Consider the following 21,230-nt stretch of genomic DNA (forward strand, 5'->3'; position numbering starts at 1 on the left):
GGGTGTTCTAACAGGACAATGACCCCAAACTAGAGATGTCCGATACTGGCTTTTTTGCCGATATTCCGATATTGTCCAACTCTTAATTACAGATTCCGATATCAACCGATACCGATATATACAGTCGTGGAATTAACACATTATTATGCCTAATTTTGTTGTAATGCCCTGCTGGATGCATTAAACAATGTAACAAGGTTTTCTGAAATAAATCAATTCAAGTTACGGAAAACAATGCCAACACTGCACTGCCATATTTATTATTGAAGTCACAAAGTGCATTATTTTTTAAAAATGCTTCAAAAGAGCAGCTTGGAACTTGGGACATGCTCTCCCTGAGAGAGCTTGAGGAGGTTGAGGTGGGCGGGTTGGTGGAAGGCGGGGTGTTGTGGGGTAGCGGGGTATGTATATTGTAGCGTCCCGGAAGTGTTAGTGCTGCAAGGGATTCTGGGTATTTGTTGTTGTGTTTATGTTGTGTTACGGTGCGGATGTTCTCCCGAAATGTGTTTGTCATTCTTGTTTGGTGTGGGTTCACAGTGTGGCGCATATTTGTAACAGTGTTAAAGTTGTATATACGGTAGGGGTGTAACGGTACACAGACATTTAGGTTCGGTATGTACCTTGGTTTAGAGGCCACGGTTCGGTTCATTTTCGGTACAGTAACAAAACAACAACATTTAAATGTTTTGGTTATTTATTTACCAAATTTGTAAACAATGGCTTTATCCTTTTAACATTGGGAACACTATAATAATTCCACCCACGTTAATCCACATTAAACTGCCTCAAGTTGTTGCTTTGATTAAATAAAATGACAAAACCTTTCTTCTACATATAAAAAGTGCAACATTAAACAGTTTCAAGTCAACTCATCATGCTTAATTTATTACAGCATTTGTAGTTGACTTTTATTTTACACACACACACACACACACACACACACACACACACACACACACACACACACACACACACACACACACACACACACACACACAGCAAAATGAGCTAACCTAACGCTAAAAGCTAATTAGCCTTCACCTCAACCCAGAACTATGAGAGAGCTGAGCTGCGGTTTAAGTTTCTAGAAGGTCAACGGGCTCATAGTGATGTTTGTAATAGTTGTGACTGGGAAGTGTTTTTTAATAATTTGGGGAGTGTACGATGTCAGCTGCTCACCTGCTAAACACATATCTGCTCATCTCGACGCCGGAGCACTGACTCCATGCTTTCTGAATACGCACTGCTGATTGGCTGTTACATCGCTCTGAATACGCCCTGCTGATTGGCTTTGTATGTAACCAATCAGATGGTTGTGTGGGCGGGACAAAGCTGGGTGCTCACTGCTCAGACAGAGGCAGAAAGCAGAGCAGCTTGTTAAGACTTTAGATTACAATCTCGTTCGACACACCCTCGTACCGAACCGAAACCCCCGTACCGAAACGGTTCAATACAAATACACGTACCGTTACACCCCTAATATACGGCCACCGTAAGTGTGACTTTGCTGTTGACCAATATTATGTGATTGGGCCAGCACGCAAAGGCAGTACCTTTAAGGTTTATTGGCGTACAGCTGCGTGTTAAAAAGTCATAAATTTTACTTTTTTAAAACCGATACCGATAATTTCCGATATTACATTTTAAAGCATTTATCGGCTGATAATATCGGCAGTCCGATATTATCGGACATTTGTACCCCAAACACACATCAAAAGTGGTAAAGGAATGGATAAATTAGGCTAGAATTAAGGTTTTAGAATGGTCCCCCCAAGGCCAGACTTAAACGTGTGGACAATGCTGAAGAAACAAGTGCATGTCAGAAAACCAACAAATTTAGCTGAACTGCACCAATGTTGTCAAGAGGAGTGGTCAAAAATTCAACCAGAAGCATGTGGATGGCTATCAAAAGGCGCCTTATTACAGAAACTTGCCAAGGGACATGTAACCAAATAGTAATATTGCCGTATGTATACTTTTGACACATTCTTAGTAGACCCATAATACATTTATTAAAAAAAAAAAAATTCATGAATGTTTTTTGGGACCAACAAGTATGTGCTCCAATCACTCTATCACAAAAAAATAAGAGTTTTAGAAATTATTGGACACTCAAGACAGCCATGACATTATGTTTTTTACAAGGGTATGTAAACTTTTGACTTAATCAAGGGTGAGTTGGATGGTGGAGCCTATCCCAGCTGCACTCGGGTGGAAGCCAAGGAACACCTCTGGACAAGACGCCACCTCATCTCAGGGCCAACACAAGCTTGGTCTCCATTTAAAAAAAAAAAAAAAAAATTCACGACGTATGCACAAGTGTTTAGGACCAGGCAGACGTCTGGATCCCTAAACGCTAAACAGACAGGCCGTGATAAGCGAAAGGCCTTCCATTGTTATTATGATGCAATTATTAATTTGTTAATTCACGTTTGTTTGCTTCCTGGCTGGATTATCACGCTGAACACACAAATCCAAATTCCAGTGTAAACATTTGCAGTTAATCTCCCTCGCCGGCTCAAACAACCGTTTTACATAAAGCTGATCAAATTAAGATGCTTGCGTCCGCCCGATCCTGTCGTCACTTGGTGTGGTAATACGGCATAGGAGGTGATGATGATGATGAAGTGATGGTTATAGTAACTAACCATCATCACCATGAGGGTTTATTTAATCCTCTTGCATGTCTGGGCTCTGAACTGGAATGAGTGTGCACAACAGCAAACAGCCAGTATACGACAATAATCCTTTAATTGCGCCATGGTTAGAAGAAAAAAAAAAAGTCCATACCATATTAAGCGATTCAATACAGCCAGTTAATGGGAAAGCAGAAGGGGTATCAGGTTTTGCATAAAACCCTTAAAGCCACTGCTATGCCAAATGTGCTCTGGTTTGATCACAGTGACATAGTCACATCCGGGATAATCCCCCTACCTTTTCCTGGGCTTGCAGTCGGGATCATTGCAACAAAAAAAGGCTGGTCTGCAAACTAATTCTGTCACAATCCTATTTCTTGCCAGACTAATGCTACTTTTGCTGTAGTTGTTTGTTTATCCCAAACAAATCCTTTAAATTACCAACTCGGTGCATCGTAACGTCTTTCTAAGGGAGTTTTCCTGGCCTCTGTCGCCAAAGTTTTTGATTATGTTGGTATTCTTTAAAGCGCAGCTACACTTTTTTTTAATTCTATCCCGATCCAATCCATCCAATTTCTACCGCTTATTCCCTTTGGGGTCGCGGGGGGCACTGGTGCCTATCTCAGCTAAAATCGGGCGAAAGGCGGGGTACACCCGGGACAAGTCAACAAAACAATACACAACAATACCATAATGTTGCAATTGCAATTCCAAAACCGAACCCGACCCAGTAACATTCAGAATAGCAAGAAACAGAGCAATTGAGGAGCAACAGAAACATGACACAAAACAATCCAAAAACAGTCAAACAAAAATGAATATTATCAACAAAAATATTCAGAATAGCAGTCATCAGAGCAATTGAGGAGACACACAAACATGACACAAAACAATCCAAAAACAGTCAAACAAAAATGAATGATATCAACAACAATATTCAGAATAGCAGTCAACAGAGCAATTGAGGAGACACACAAAAATGACACAAAACAATCCAAAAACAGTCAAACAAAAATTTATAATATCAACAACAGTATCAATGTTAATAATTATTCCAACATAGCAGTGATTAAAAATCCCTCATTGACATTATCCTCACAGCCATTCATAAACAAAAAAAAACAAAACAAAAAAAACAATAGTATATAATTTTTTATTCTGTCCCCATTAATCGGGATGGAAATTTATACAATTTTTCTGGTTCTTTTTATTTTTTTTTATTTTTTAATTAATCAATCCACCAAAACAATACACAACATTACCATAATATTGCAATTCCAATTCCAATTCCAAAACCGAACCCGACCCAGCAACATTCAGAATAGGAAGAAACAGAGCAATTGAGGGGACACACAAACATGACACAAAACAATTAAAAAACATTATTGTAGTGAACAGGTTCAAAGAACAATGAAATTGGAGCAGACCCCCTGGGATGGGAATTTATACGATTTTTCAGATTCTTTTTTAATTTTTTTATTAATAAATCCAACAAAACAATACACAACAATACCATAATATTGCAATTACAATCCAAAACCGAACCAGACCCAGCAACATCCAGAATAGCAAGAAACAGAACAATTGAGGAGACACACAAACATGACCCAAAACAATCCAAAAGTAGTCACATACAAATGAATGGCGTGGAATAAGGGGATGGGTCGAATGCAGAAAGTAATTTCACCACACCTAGTGTGTGTGTGACAATCATTGGTACTTTAACTTTAATAAGACACGGGCATCCCTGCGATGAGGTGGCGACTTGTCCAAGGTGTACCCCGCCTTCCGCCCGATTGTAGCTGAGATAGGCGCCAGCGCCCCCCGCGACCCCAAAAGGGAATAAGCGGTCGGAAATGGATGGATGGAAGACACGGGCACAGGGAAAGCGCAGAGAGAGCAAGTACGTAGAGGGAAGCCAGAGACGGGATGCTTGCTACGAAGAGTGAACTACATTCCGGCACTGGATCATCTTGTCCGCTGTTCTTTATGATGTTTCCTCTTATAGGTCCAGGTGCGCTGATTGATGATTGCCTGTAGCCATGCGGGAAGAGCGAGCAGGGGCGTGTCCCGGTGCACTTCTAGCGGAAGTGCCGGCTGCGCTTGTAGCTGATGACATGCGGGATTGCGCATGCGCCGTGACAGCTGGCTTGTGTTGCTAATAATCTTGGTGGTGACCTGCCATAAAATAAAGAAGGAGCTTGAGTTAAGAAAAGTTAATGCAAGGATATACAGTAAATGTGTATTGTTTGGACCCTTTTTAATCATGTTTCACCTTTTCCTGGACTTCCTTCCTCCACTCATCTTATTGTACTATTTTTTTTTTGCTTGTAACTTATAAAAAATTTTGATAGACATCCACCGGATTTGCTACCACGTCAGTCCTGACTAGTGATAGCCTACCTAAGGGACTTTTGGCAATTTAGAAACCCTGGCTCTTACTGCCCTTACTGGGCTCTTTTGTTTTTCCATTGAGGGTTACTGACAAAAAATATGAATCTGCTGTATGAAGATTTTATTTTCTTTTTTCAATAAAAACATCTTACCCGCATCTGCATAGCTGTCATAATGAAAGATTGGACAACATTCAAAGAAGAAATGATGGACAGCGGTAAAGCGTGTGTGACTGTTTGAAGACGGGTGTGCCGGTCCTCTCCTGGGAGAAGGCTGCTGTCATAGTGGACCTTCATTCCCAAGGCAACTAAATTGGCCCGGAATATTTTGCAACCATCTTTTGTTTTTAAATGTACGCTCATGCGATGCATAATGAGCTCCAATTAAAGAGGACCTCGCCTCACATTGCTATATCAAAAACTACTAGAGTTGGTACAACTGCGATACGTACTACATTTTATTTGCAAAACTTTACAGTATGAAATTCATACCTAAAATCCAGTACTGGCTTACTGACCATTGTCAAGGTGACCAGCCTGCATTGATCGCCATGTCAATCAAACTTGGCCTTGTCAATGGAAGTCCTGCAGGTCCGTGGGGGTCACTGCTATGGGCGAAGTGGTCCTAAGCCAAGGTCAGTGTGTCTCACTTAGGGGTTTTCTACCCTTAAAGGCCTACTGAAACCCACTACTACCGACCACGCAGTCTGATAGTTTATATATCAATGATGAAATATTAACATTGCAACACATGCCGATACCGCCGGTTTAGTTTAGTAAATTGCAATTTTAAATTTCCCGCTGAGTTTCTTGTTGAAAACGTGTGCGCGTGACGTCACGGACTGTCAGGACATATTAGCGCAGCACCGTTTGCGGCTAAAAGTCGTCTCTTTTCACCGCGCGATTAAACAGTATTCTGGACATCTGTGTTGCTGAATCTTTTGCAATTTGTTCAATTAATAATGGAGAAGTCAAAGTAGAAAGATGGAGTTGGGAAGCTTTAGCCTTTAGCCACACAAACACACGGTGATTCCTTGTTGAAAATTCCCGGAGGTGAAGCTTTACTATGGATCAGAGCGGTCAAGCGAACATGGATCCCGACCACTTGTCAACCGGCAGGTTTCGGTGAGAAATTTGTGGTAAAAAGTCGCCTCTTACCGGAGATCAGCTGAGCTTGCGCCGTCCATGCAGCTGCCGTCGACTTCCTTCAGAGACTGGCCTCGAGACTGTCACAATTATTTGTTGATGAACCCCAAGATGCAGAGACGGAGGCAGGCATTGGATAAGAAGACATGATTTAATATAAATAATAGAACAAGAACAAACAAAAAGCACGCACGTGGGCGGAATAACAAACTAAGGGAGCTAGCACTGGAAGCTAGAAAACAAAAAGGAACTTTAGCATGGAAGCTAGTGGATAGCAAACAGAAAAATTTGAAATAACTAACGGCTAACAAAAACAGCTTACCGCTACGGCGACCAGTACAAAATGTAGCACGACAGGTAATAGCTGAAAAGAATCACATCGACACGACAAGAACAAATGGCAACGACAAGTCCGGATGACAATACAATGATCCAGCAACTGACACAAGACGAAGAGGGTAAAAATAGGAGCGGGCTGATTGGCAACGGGTGTGGCCAGGTGCCAATCAGCCGCAGCTGAGGAGGAACACAGCACTCAGGGAACAAGACACGAAGCTGACAAAATAAGAGCACTAGACAGGAACTAAAGACAGGAGATACTAAACACAGAGGAAACAGACAAATGCAGAGGAAAACTAAAACATAGACAAACTGTCAGGGGAAAGCCTGACAAAGACACTCGTGGACACACCCCTCCGACTATCAGGTACTATTTAATCTCACTAAAACACTAGCAACACAATAGAAAGATAAGGGATTTCCCAGAATTATCCTAGTAAATGTGTCTAAAAATATCTGAATCCGTCCCAATGCAATCGCCTTTTTTTGTTTTTTTTTAATTTATTTTTTATTTTTTTTCTAGTCCTCCGCTATCAATATCATCATCCACGAGTCTTTCATCCTCGCTCAAATTAATGGGGAAATGGTTTTTTTCTCGGTCTGAATAGCTCTTTCTGCTGGAGGCCCCCATTATAAGCAATGTGAGGACGTGAGGAGCCCTCACACTTGTGACGTCATCGTCTGCGACTTCCGGTACAGGCAAGGCTTTATTCATCATACCAAAAGTTGCGAACTTTATCGTCGATGTTCTCAACTAAATCCTTTCAGCAAACATATGGCAATATCGCGAAATGATCAAGTATGACACATAGAATGGACCTGCTATCCCTTTTTAGATAAGAAAATCTCATTTCAGTAGGCCTTTAACTAAAGGTTGCAAATGCAGAGACTCATGGGTCAGATTGTTGTCTGCTCTTTTTTTCCCTTTTGGGATTCCAAATCAGCCAAAAATGTTTTTCAGCAAAGTCGTGCGAGGGTCATAATATTCGATTTGAGTAAATGGAATTATTTGGAGTTGAATATTGAGTAACCGTATCTTAGAGCAGTACTTTGCTGCAACCAGCAGAGGCGCTGTTGATCTAGTCCAAACCAGTTTGCTGTCTAAAGAAGTAGAGCATGACGTCAGCTGCATTCTGTCAATTCTGCAGAATTTCGATGTGTGAAAGGGATTTTGACCCAAGTTAATAGGACCTTAGCCGCAAAATAAGCAGGAGAAACATTAATGCGAGAAAGATCAATCGTCTGTGTTTTCAGTCGCTCAAACAGAAAAATAATTACTGATTGGTTAAAGGGGAACATTATCACCAGACCTATATAAGTGTCAATATATACCTTGATGGTGCAGAAAAAAGACCATATCATTTTTTTTACCGATTTCCAAACTCTAAATGGGTGAATTTTGGCGAATTAAACGCCTTTCTTTTTATTGCTCTTGTTGCGATGAGGTCAGAACCGTGACGTCACCGAGGTAATACAGCCGCCATTTTCATGTTCTACACATTACAAACACCGGGTCTCAGCTCTGTTATTTTCCGTTTTTTCGACATTTTTTTGGAACCTTGGAGACATCACGCCTCGTCGGTGTGTTGTCGGAGGGTGTAACAACACTAACAGGGAGGGATTCAAGTTGCACCACTGGCCCGAAGATGCGAAAGTAGACATTTTTCCGGCGATTACAGACAAGACACAGAGATGTATGGATAACCTGCAGATGCATTTGCAACGATAAAGTCAACTAAATCACAAAGGTCAGTTTTGTTGTTGACTTATGTGCTAATCAGACATATTTAGTTGCGGCGTGACTGCCAGCTAATCGATGCTAACATGCTACGCTAATCGATGCTAACATGCTATGCTAATCGATGCTAACATGCTATTTACCGGTGATGACAGACATGACACAGAGATGTATGGATAACCTGCAGATGCATTTGCAATGATAAAGTCAACGAAATCACAAAGGTGAGTTTTGTTGATGTTGACTTATGTGCTAATCAGACATATTTGGTGGCGGCGTGACTGCCAGCTAATCGATGCTAACATGCTATGCTAATCGATGCTAACATGCTATTTACCGGTGGTGCTAAAGCATACATGGCACGGAGATGTATGGATAACCTGCAGATGCATTTGTGATTATATTACGTTTCCTGCCACCGACATTTAATGCGAAAAAAACACTTACCAATCGACGGATTTAAGTTCCTCCAGTGTCACGAGATGCGAAAGTCTTGATCGTTTGGTCCGCACATTTTACCGGCAATGCTAACCCAGCTATTCGGCCATGCTATGGCTATGAATAGCGTCAATAGCTATTCGCTCAATAGCTTCAGTTTCCTCTTCAATATTTTCATACTCCAAACATCTGTTTCAATACATGCATAATCTGTTGAATCGCTTAAGTCGCTGAAATCCGAGTCTGAATCCGAGCTAATGTCGCTATATCTTGCTGTGGTATTCCCATTGTTTGTTTACATTGGCAGCACTGTATGACGTCACAGGTAAATGGATAGTGGTTTCGAAGATAGCGAAAATAAGGCACTTTAAAGCTTTATTTCGGGGTATTCCGGGACCGGTAAAAATTTGAAAAAAACTTAAAAAAATACAGCAAGCCACTGAGAACTGATTTATATTGTTTTTAACCCTTTTGAAATTGTGATAATGTTCCCCTTTAACAATTGCCTGGATTGTGGGGAGTTGATGGATTAATTGCAAATTTAATCAATTGTACAATTGTGTACTGTTCCATTGTTTTTTGCTTCTTATACATGTCCATGATCAGAAAGGAGCAGATGGAAGAATAATATTTTTATATTTATCTGCCCCCTTTTTTTTAACACAAATGATTTTAAATGACTTCATCACTGTTCCCTCCACCAACACCCGAACGCCAACATATTTCGTATAAGCATTTTCACACGTCCAATCAAAATCAAAAATCAGTTTGATATAATTCCAGTTGTCTCCTTTTGTAACTCTTTTTAAATTCAAAAATATTCTCGAAACTTTTTAAGACTTTCTTTAGAGCATTCCACACTTTCAACAACAGGCAAGCACATTTGTTTAAAATATGTTTGTGCTCTTGGATGTTTGAAGTCATACGGCCTTCTGTGGTTCTCGTCTTCAGACGTGAACATGAATAACTTTTGTAAGTCCTACGGAATAACTTTATTTCTTGCTTTGCACATCTTTAATAATGGACTCTGACAGAAAACAAGCACCTACATTCAACATCAACACTACTACGCTGCAAAGGACGACTAAAAAAGAAGACCTAGATTCAGGACTGCATCCGTCTACACTTATAGAAATTATGGAAACGACTTCAAAGATTGTTGAGCAAGGAAATATGGAACTACAAAACTTCTGCAACAAAGAGCACAAAAACCAGGATTTGGAAAATGATATAGATCCAGATACAATTTTTTTTCCCACATTAGTAATAATTGTCTTTATTACACAGATGAGCAATACAATAGCATCATTAAAAGTGACAACAAATTGCCAATTATTCATTTTAATAGCAGAAGCTCGTATGGAAACTACAACAACATTAAGAACTTTTTGGACCACATCAACGACCCCTTCAAAGTGATCGCAGTGAAATTGCAAACAGCTAAAATTACACACAAAGCAAACTACAATCTGCTTCCCAAGAATATACAACAATTCTTCTCAACAAAAGAAGAGAAATATAATCTTAGAGAAAAATGTAATTTAAAACATTTGTACGCACGTACAACACTTAAGACCTTCAGTATGTCAGTATGTGGAATTAAATTATGGAATGGAATAAGCAAAGCAATCAAACAATGTACTAGTATGATCCACTTCAAGAAACTCTTCAAACTTGAAGTTTTTACAAAGTACAAAAAAGAAGAACCATGATAAACATTCTGATTTTATTCACCCATTCATTCTCAAAATAATCTTACTTATCTATTTGTATGGAATGAAACTTACTTCACCAATTATTTATTTATTCATTTTTTAATTGTGATTACTTATTACTTATGGCGTATACGTTGTGAATACATTGAGAACAGGAAGTGAACAAAAGTTTTAGCAACTGTTATGTAAAAGTAAAGGGGTAGGATTAAATAAGCTCTGCTTCTTCCTACTCCTTTTCAAACATGTTGAAAAGAGAAACTGGAAATTGTGATGTATCATGTTGTATGCTTGCATGTTCCAAATAAACTCAAACTCAAACTAATAGGTTTTGCAATTCTTGTCAATCAATCAATCAATGTTTATTTATATAGCCCCAAATCACAAATGTCTCAAAGGACTGCACAAATCATTACGACTACAACATCCTCGGAAGAACCCACAAAAGGGCAAGGAAAACTCACACCCAGTGGGCAGGGAGAATTCACATCCAGTGGGACGCCAGTGACGATGCTGACTATGAGAAACCTTGGAGAGGACCTCAGATGTGGGCAACCCCCCCTCTCTAGGGGACCGAAAGCAATGGATGTCGAGCGGGTCTAACATGATACTGTGAAAGTTCAATCCATAGTGGCTCCAACACAGCCGCGAGAGTTCAGTTCAAGCGGATCCAAGACAGCAGCGAGAGTCCCGTCCACAGGAAACCATCTCAAGCGGATCAGCAGCGTAGAGACGTCCCCAACCGATATTGTAATTTCTTTTATTTTAAATAATCCTGCCCTAATTAAGAGTGGATTTTTGTGGTCTCCGTATTCTACTTGAAAAATAATACAAATTGCTCTTTTCTGTAAAAGAAATAAAGGCATTATGTTGCTGTGATATTATTTCCCCAAAATTTCTGCACAATAATTGAAATAAGGTAGAATAATTGAGCAATATAACATTCTCATTGTGTTACGCGGGAAACTGTATTTAACCTTGTTCAAAATAAATAAGCTTTTAGATTCCTTATTTTTCACATGCAATATATGAGCTTTCCATGTCAACTTTTCATCTAGGATGATGTTGTGTGGTGTTGTCCTCTAATCTAATTTATAAATCATCAAGCGGGCACAATGCGTTTTTTTTTTTAATTCATGTTTTTATCAGGTGGGAGAGGGGTTAGTGCGTCTGCCTCACAATACGAAGTTCCTGCAGTCCTGGGTTCAAATCCAGGCTCGGGATCTTTCTGTGTGGAGTTTGCATGTTCTCCCCGTGAATGCGTGGGTTCCCTCCGGGTACTCCGGCTTCCTCCCACTTCCAAAGACATGCACCTGGGGATAGGTTGATTGGCAACACTAAATTGGCCCTAGTGTGTGAATGTGAGTGTGAATGTTGTCTGTCTATCTGTGTTGGCCCTGCGATGAGGTGGCGACTTGTCCAGGGTGTACCCTGCCTTCCGCCCGATTGTAGCTGAGATAGGCGCCAGCGCCCCCCGCAACCCCGAAAGGGAATAAGCGGTAGAAAATGGATGGATGTTTTTATCATAGTAGTGTTTTCTGTTTTAATATACACGTTATAATATAGCAAGTAGGTGTCGGTCACGGAGAGGAATATCATTTCTTATTTGAGGTGAATACATGTTTATTTTGCATAATGAGCCAATTTTATTTCCAAAAAAACAGACCCAATATAATCTCCACTGCAGATGACTCTGGTTATCAGAAGGATGGAGCAACTTTTTGCTCTGAGCAAAACTCCAATAAGGAACAACGAAGAACAGTTAGAGATGCCACCTCAGTAGAAGCATTTAAGTCCCATCTTAAAACTCATTTGTATACTCTAGCCTTTAAATAAACCCCATTTTTAGACCATTTGATCTGCCGTTTCTTTTATTTTCTGCTCTGCCCCCCTCTCCACAAGGGAGAGGGGGGCAGAGTCGGGACCCGGAGTGTCCAGAGTCGGGACCCGGAGTGGACCGCTCGTCTGTGCATTGGTTTGGGACATCTCTGCGCTGCTGAGCTGTCTCCGCTCAGGATGATCTCCTGCTGGCCCCACTATGGACTGTACTCTCAATATTATGTTAGATCCACTATGGACTGGACTTTCACAATATTTTGCTAGACCCACTCGACGTCCATTGCACCGGTCTCCCCTGGGGGTGGGGGTTAGTCCTCTCCAAACCTTTTCATTGTCATCCCACTGGGTTGAGTTTTTCCTTGGCCTGATGTGGGATCTGTGTTATGATCCGCTGCCCGGATCATATCACGTTCTGGTTTTGATTCGTTTTTGTATTATATTCTGTTAGTGTTTGACTTCCTTAGGTCCTGGTTTGGTCTGTTTCCATAGTCACTCATTAGATTCACCTGCCTCTTACTTTTAACGCGCACCTGCCTCTTGATTACTGTCTTTATTTAAGCCTGCCTTTTCTGTTCATTCAGTCTTGCCTCCTAGTTTGTGATTTCACAACAGTGACGACCCTGATTCCCGATTCTGGTAACCAGTTTTGTACTCGCTAGCTTTCGCGCTATGCTTTTGTTTTTTTCTAGCTCCCATGCTAGGTTTGTTTGCTTTGCCTTTTAGTTTAGTTTATTAAGGATCCCCATTAGTCTACACCGCAGTGGAGACTATTCTTCCTGGGGTCCAGGCAAAAAACATCACACAACCACAAAACAAAAGATTAAAATGCAGTACAACATGATCCTATAATAAATTGTCATAATACAAAAATAGCAACAACAAAGAACCAAAAAATACTAATAACTTTTGTTAAATAATAATTTTCATACCAAAGATAAGAATAGCAATATAAAAATAGATATACTGTATACATTTTTGCAAAAATAAAACAAAGAACCAATGGCCTAAAATATACACATTAGTGTACCAAATACAAACAATAAGTGACATAAAAAGTATCATCCATCCATTTTCTACTGCTTATCCCATAATCAATAGAATACTCAATAGTCAATAAAAACAGTCATGACATTAGGTACAATCTAGAATAATCTCTTTACGCAATACTTCTCCTTTTAGTCTATTCTTAAAACCCACTATGCTGGTGATTGATAGCAGATATTGTGGAAGTCGATTCCAGTAAGTGATTGCCCGATACATTAGTCTTTTTCAAAACATCACTTTTGGGTTTGTGCCTAGTACCAGTTTTTCTGTTTCATAGTCTGTTTTATTTATTAAATACATTTTTGGTTATCTTCAAGCTGTGTCCGTAGCTTAAATGCATCAGGAAAGAACGAACCCGCCTCACGATGCCCCGCATTCATCACAATCTGAACGGAGGATGTCGTCGTGGCTTGTGCAGCCCTTTGAGACACTTGCGATTTAGGGTTATATAAATAAAAAATGATTGATGATTGATTGAAGGCCACGAGGACAATGGGTACAGGTGATGGTGTGCCATAGCTGGCGACTGTGCTCAGGCTAGACAATGAGCAAGATTCATTGGGTCATTTTTTTACTTGCGTCTGTCAGGACCTGGAATGAAATGTTGAATGTTTGATGGGCGGAGAAAAGGGCAGAATTTGTCTTTGTGTCCGCCGTTGAAGTCCAAGGAGCCTCAGAAAGACCCCCAACAAGGGAAATTAGAGAACAAACTGAGAGCAAGACGGTCTTTGACGGGAAGGAATGAGTCAAAAAGAAAATAAGAAAAAACAGAGACGGCATGGCTGGGTGTGTTTTTAGGGGCTGTCTGATGGATGAGGGGTGTAGTGGGCTGGTGGGGGCGGCGTCTCCTGAATGATGATGGCCTAATATCATCATCCCCCTGTCAGGCCTAATAGGCTTTCCTTGGTAGGAATCACTCACACAGAGCCGCCATAATGCCCGGACCCCCTGACAGCATCATCCATCCGCTCAAGCCAAGCCAAGTCTCCAAACTAATAAGGAAATACATGCTTCAAGGAGATGTGAAAAATTAAACAGGTAGCTCACGGACAATTTATTTCTCCGGGATCTTTATTATATTTACCCCGTGTCTTCTCTCTCTTCACATTGGAGACAATCGAAGGTGATTTGCTGACACGGCAGCTCTGCAACGTACGCGATAAACACTCTCCTCTCTTTCACATAGTCGTACTTTTGTAACTCCATTCAGACCAACCTAGAGTATGACCGTAAATAACATTAGTAACGCCCCCTATGGGTTGTGTTCCAATTGCCTTGGAAGACGTGATAGCATCTGAGTACAGTAGATCCTGCAATTAGCGGAGGTTATACTTTTCGAGGCTACTCGGCAATGTCCACCAAAATGTCTATTTTTGGCACACGGCTCCCTCGTACCCTCCAAACCCTTCTGCTAGCTCGACGTTGACTCTCTCCTCTCACTTCAGCTCAAAATAGTGACATTTTAATCATTAGAACAGAGTTAGCGCTAGGCCGCTCATTGTCACTCTTCAATTGCCACTATTAACTGATGATGAAGAATGCTAACAAGCTAAAGCTACATGCATTGAATCCAAGTTGAAGCCCTATTATATGTTTAATCAGCTTCAGTTGACATCTAGAATATAGTACAGTAGAGTAGCAAAAAACATATTAAATGTGTAAAAATAAAGAAATAAAATATTTGAACTCAATTTGTAGAACCCTTTCGACGCCGTATAAGCAAATGGTAGTCGGCTGATTCGAGTGGAAATTGGAGGTATTTCCCCATTTCATCGCCGACATCGTCTCACAAGATGTAATTTCGCTTTAAATATCCTTCTTGAAAATGGCTTTGCAAATATATGTGTTGTCTTGCAGACGAGTTGTTAAAGTTTACTCCACAGCGTGCTCATCAATAACATCCAGCTGGCTACATTCAACAACCTAAACGGGGGCTACTGCGCATGCTCTTCACTACTTTGGCATGCTGGGTAATGGAGTTCTTATGTTACTTACAAACCCTGTTTCCATGTGAGTTGGGAAATTGTGTTAGATGTTAATATAAATGGAATACAATGATGGGCATATAATTTTCAACCCATATTCAGTTGAATATACTACAAAGACAACATATTTGATGTTCAAACTGATAAACATTTTTTTTGTGTGCAAATTAATCATTAACTTTAGAATTTGATGCCAGCAACATGTGACAAAGAAGTTGGGAAAGGTGGCAATAAATACTAATAAAGTTGAGGAATGCTCATCAAACACTTAATTGGAACATCCCGCAGGTGTGCAGGCTATTTGGGAACAGGTGGGTGCCATGATTGGGTATAAAAGCAGCTTCCATGAAATGCTAAGTAATTCACAAACAAGGATGGGGTGAGGGGGACCACTTTGTAAGCAAATTGTCGAACAGTTTTAGAACAACATTTCTCAATGAGCTATTGCAAGGAATTTAGGGATTTTACCATCTACGGTCCGTAAAATCATCAAACATTTCAGAAAATCTTGAGAAATCACTGCACGTAAGCGATGATATTACGGACTTTTTATTCCTCAGGCGGTACTGCATCAAAAACCGACATCAGTGTGTGAAGGATATCACCACATGGGCTCAGGAACACTTCATAAAACCACTGTCAGTAACTACAGTTGGTTGCTACATCTGTAAGTGCAAGTTAAAACTCTAGTATGCAAAGCCAAACCCATTTATCAACAATATCCTGAAACGCCGCCGGCTTGGCTGGGCCCGAGCTCATCTAAGATGGACTGATGCAAAGTGGAAAGGTGTTCTGTGGTCTGACGAGTCCACATTTCAAATTATATTAGGAAACAAAGGGCGTGGTGTCCCCCAGAACAAAGAGGAAAATAACCATCTGGATTGTTATAGGTGCAAAGTTCAAAAGCCAGCATCTGTGATGGTATGGGGGTGTACTAGTGCCCAAGGCATGAGTAACTTACACATCTGTGAAGGCACCATTAATGCTAAATGGTCCATACAGGATTTGGAGCAACATATCTTGTCATCCAAGCAACGTTATCATGGACACCCCTGCTTATTTCAGCAAGACAATTGTTACAACAGCGTGGCTGCGTAAAAAAAGAGTGCAGGGACTTTCGTGGCCCGCCTGGGACCTCACGGTAGGCTTTGTAAGGTCATGTCACCTCTAAACTAAACAATTAATTCCAATTCTCCTTTTTTTTTTTTTTTTTTAAATTGAAATGATCCGTTGTGGTGAAGAAGGAGCTGACCCGGAAGGCAAAGCTCTCAATTCACCGGTCGATCTACATTCCCATCCTCACCTATGGTCATGAGCTTTGGGTTATGACCGAAAGGACAAGATCACGGGTACAAGCGGGCAAAATGAGTTTCCTCCGCCGGGTGGCGGGGCTCTCCCTTAGAGATAGGGTGAGAAGCTCTGTCATCCGGGAGGAGCTCAAAGTAAAGCCGTTGGTCCTCTACTTTGAGCCAGATGAGGTTTTTCGGGCATTTGGTCAGGAGGCCAACCGTACGCCTCCCTAGGGAGGTGTTTCGGGCACATCCGACCGGTAGGAATCCACGGGGAAGACCCAGGACACGTTGGGAAGACTATGTCTCCCGGCTGGCCTGGGAACGCCTCGGGATTCCCCGGGAGGAGCTGGACCAAGTGGCTGGGGAGAGGGAAGTCTGGGCTTCCCTATTTAGGCTTCTGCCCCCACGACCTGAACCTCGGATAAGCGGAAGAAGATGGATAGATGGATGGAAGAGAACCGTTACGGAACAAAATCGTCAAGCAGACTCGAATGTTGAATCGAAACAGGAAAAATCGTATTAATTCCCATCCCAAAATCGCATCGCAGTCAAAATGGCATCACATGTGAGAGATGACGACAGCTGTGTAAGTGGGATAGTAAATGTTTCTATGAATTAAAAGCCTACTGAAATGAGATTTTCTTTTTTAAACGGGGATAGCAGGTCCATTCTATGTGTCATACTTGATCATTTTGCGATATTGCCATATTTTTGCTGAAAGGATTTAGTAGAGAACATCGACGATGAAGTTTGCAACTTTGGGTCGCTAATAAAAAAGCCTTGCCTTTACCGGAAGTAGCAGACGATGTGCGCGTGACGTCACGGGTTGTAGAGCTCCTCACATCAGAACATTGTTTATAATCATAGCCTCCAGCAGTAAGAGCTATTCGGACCGAGAAAGCGATTATTTCTCCATTAATTTGAGCGAGGATGAAATATCTGTGGATGAGGAAAGTTAGAGTGAGGCACTGAAAAAAAAAAAAAGGGACGGCTCTAGGCGGCGGCAGTGTGAGCGTTTCAGATGTAATTAGACACATTTACTAGGATAATTCTGGAAGATCCCTTATCTGCTTATTGTTTTAATAGTGTTTTAGTGAGATTGTAAAGTCATACCTGAAAGTCGGATGGCTGTGGTGAATGCCAGTGTCTCTGAGAGAAGCCAATGGAGGAGCCAAGATCACAGCTGCCTTTTTGAGCTGTAGGATGAGGTCGCATAATCCACTGAAGTGTCCGGTAAAAGCCGACTTAACATCACAATTTTCCCATCCAAAAACTTGCTGGTTGACGTAGAAAAACATGTTGGCTTGACCCCTCTCTATTAAAGCTTCACAACAAACAAAGAAACACAGGCTGAGTCTTGGTGCTAAAGGCAGCTGCAATCCACCGCTTTCCACCAACAGAATTATTTTTTATAGTCTCCATTATTAATTGAACAAATTGCAAAAGATTCAGCAACAGAGATGTCCAAAATACTGTGTAATTATGCGATGAAAAGAGGCGACTTTTAGCCGTAAGTGGTGTTGGGCTAATATGTCCGCTACAACCCGAGACGTCACAAACACGCATCATCATTCCGCGACGTTTTCAACAAGAAACCCCGCGGGAAATTAAAAATTTTAATTTAGTAAACTAAAACGGCCGTATTGGCATGTGTTGCAATGTTAATATTTCATCATTGATATATAAACTATCAGACTGCGTGGTGGGTAGTAGTGGGTTTCAGTAGGCCTTTAAAGGTTCGCAGAAGATTCCATAGGAACTGTTTGAGGTTACGTTCGACCCCACTTGTGCAAGAGTGGGTAGTGATACAGGAACTGCAATTTCCTAAAATTACTGAAAAAAATTATAAAAATGCAAATGGCCTCATGTCACAAACATGTTTTATGAGGAATACCTGGAATATACAAATATTACTCTTTTTTTTTTTTTTTTCAACATTTTGAAGAATAACGACCCAGTTTATTGCAAAAGGCGTGGATTTTATTGGGGTCATCTTTGCACTGACCCTGCAGCCGTGTGCGTCTGTGTCAGAGAGCACGTCCTTCCCACTCATGCGACATAAAACACAAAACAGTGCCGGCAAAACAGTGAGAAATGTTGATGAGTCGCATTGCACGTGCGGAATGATTATGTTTGCGCTTTCTCCATCCAGTATTGTCGTCGTTCTGTTGATCAGCATACATTTTGGAGACGGAGGCGCAAAATGGTTTGCATGCCTTGTTCTGCTCACTTAACAGATGCAATCCATTTTGCACATGTTTAGTACAGGGGTCGGCAACCCAAAATGATGAAAAAGCCATATTGGACCAAAAATACAAAAACAAATCTAGCTGGAGCTGCAAAAAGTTAAAAGCCTTATATAAGTCTTATAATGAAGGCAACACATGATGTAAGTGTCTATACCAGAGGTAGGGAACCTATGGCTCTCGAGACAGATGTGGCTCTTTTGATGACCGCATCTGGCTCTCAGATAAATCTTACCTGACGTTGCTTAACACGATAAGTAATTAATAATTCCGCTGGTAATCACAGTGTTAAAAATAACGTTCCAAATATAAAACAGTCTCATGCATTTTAATCCGTCCATTCGTTTCTATCGCACCTGTTCATGGAGTCGCATTAATGTTCAAAAGTATTTTATTTGTTATTGGTTACCTTCAGAATAACAATGTTATTAAAAAGAATAAGAGATGCACGCATTTAGTCGTTGTATTTAGGGAAATTCCAAATAAAAGAGGAGGTATAGAATTCTCTTGTCAGAGCATGGGACGACACTATACAAGAGTACAGGTCTACACGTTTCTCCTCATTGAGCTAAATTTAATTCAGTCTCTGTTTAATTCCTTGCTTCTAGTCTGTTTAATAGATGTCATCGGGGTTTGAACCTGACAATTGTATTCAGTGTTAAAAATATTATACGGCTCTCACGGAAATACATTTTAAAATAATTGGCTTTCATGGCTCTTTCAGCCAAAAAGGTTCCCGACCGGGCTTCACGGTGGCAGAGGGGTTAGTGCGTCTGCCTCACAATACGAAGTTCCTGTAGTCCTGGGTTCAAATCCAGGCTCGGGATCTTTCTGTGTGGAGTTTGCATGTTCTCCCCGTGAATGCGTGGGTTCCCTCCGGGTACTCCGCCTTCCTCCCACCTCCAAAGACATGCACCTGGGGATAGGTTGATTGGCAACACTAAATTGGCCCTAGTGTGTGAATGTGAGTGTGAATGTTGTCTGTCTGTCTGTGTTGGCCCTGCGATGAGGTGGCGACTTGTCCAGGGTGTACCCCGCCTTCCGCCCGATTGAAGCTGAGATAGGCGCCAGCGCCCCCCGCGACCCCGTAAGGGACAAGCGGTAGAAAATGGATGGATGGATGGAAGGTTCCCGACCCCTGGTCTATACCATGGGTGTCGAACTCTGGGCCACGGCCCATATTTGGCCCGCCGTGTAATTTACTTTGGCCTTTGGGGCAATATCAAATTAACATTACAGCTGGCAGTGCCGCTGTAACACCGCATTCACCGCTTATACTTCCCGGTAGACTCCTGAAGTTCGGTGCCTCTCCCGAAAATCTGGCGGGGCAACCATTCTTCCCAAATTTCTCCAGATTTCCACTTGGACAACAATATCGGGGGCGTGCCTCAAAGGCACTGCCTTTAGCGTCCTCTACAACCTGTCGTCACGTCCGCTTTTCCTCCATACAAACTGCGTGCCGGCAAAGCCACGTAATATATGCAGCTTTTACACACACATAATTGAATGCAACGCATACTTAGTCAACAGCAATACAGGTCACACTGAGGGTGGCCGTATAAACAACTTTAACACTGTTACCAATATGCGCCACACTGTGAACCCACACCAAACAGGAATGACAGACACATTCGCACCGAACACAACATACAGAATAAATACCCAGAATCCCTTGCATCACTAACTCTTCCGGGATGCTACAATATACACACCCCGCCCCCCCAACCCTGCCCACCTCATTGTTATTTTATTTTTTAAATTTATTAGCCTGTGAAAACATTAATGTTGATATTTACCTCAGAGGGCTGCAAATGGAAAAGAGGCATTATTTTTTTAATTTTTTTTATTTTATTGAATGTACCATTGATGTTTTTTCGTTTGTTTAATGATGGTTGCTTTTGCATGATTAAGTTATGTAATCGTTGCTTGTTCCATATTCAGTGTTAAAGCAAATCAGTGTAGAAAACTGAGCAATAATTAACGTTTTATTCATGCACTTTCTCTTGCTACTTCAAGGCTTGATTGTTTAAATCGTTGTTATTTCATTTTCAAATTTATTATGAGCCTGTGGAAAAAGTTTATTTTTGGTATGTACCTCCGAAGGCTGCAAATAGAAAAGAAACACAACATTTTTATTTAAATTTTGTTTGATATGCCATTGATATTTTTAAATTATTTTTATTATTTGAGACTCGATGTTGCATGTCACTATAAAGTTATATAAGCCTTGCTTGTTCAATATTCAACGCAAAACTTGTTTGGGTCCCAATTAATAATTTGTCCAACCTTGGCCCGCGGCTTTGTTCACTTTTAAATTTTGGCCCACTCTGTATTTGAGTTTGACACCCCTGTTTTACGGTAATGTGTTAATAATTTCACACATAAGTCGCACCCCCGGCCAGACTATGAAAAAAACTGCGAC

Source organism: Nerophis ophidion, linkage group LG03 (assembly GCF_033978795.1).
Source record: "Nerophis ophidion isolate RoL-2023_Sa linkage group LG03, RoL_Noph_v1.0, whole genome shotgun sequence".
Classification (NCBI taxonomy): Eukaryota; Metazoa; Chordata; class Actinopteri; order Syngnathiformes; family Syngnathidae; genus Nerophis; species Nerophis ophidion.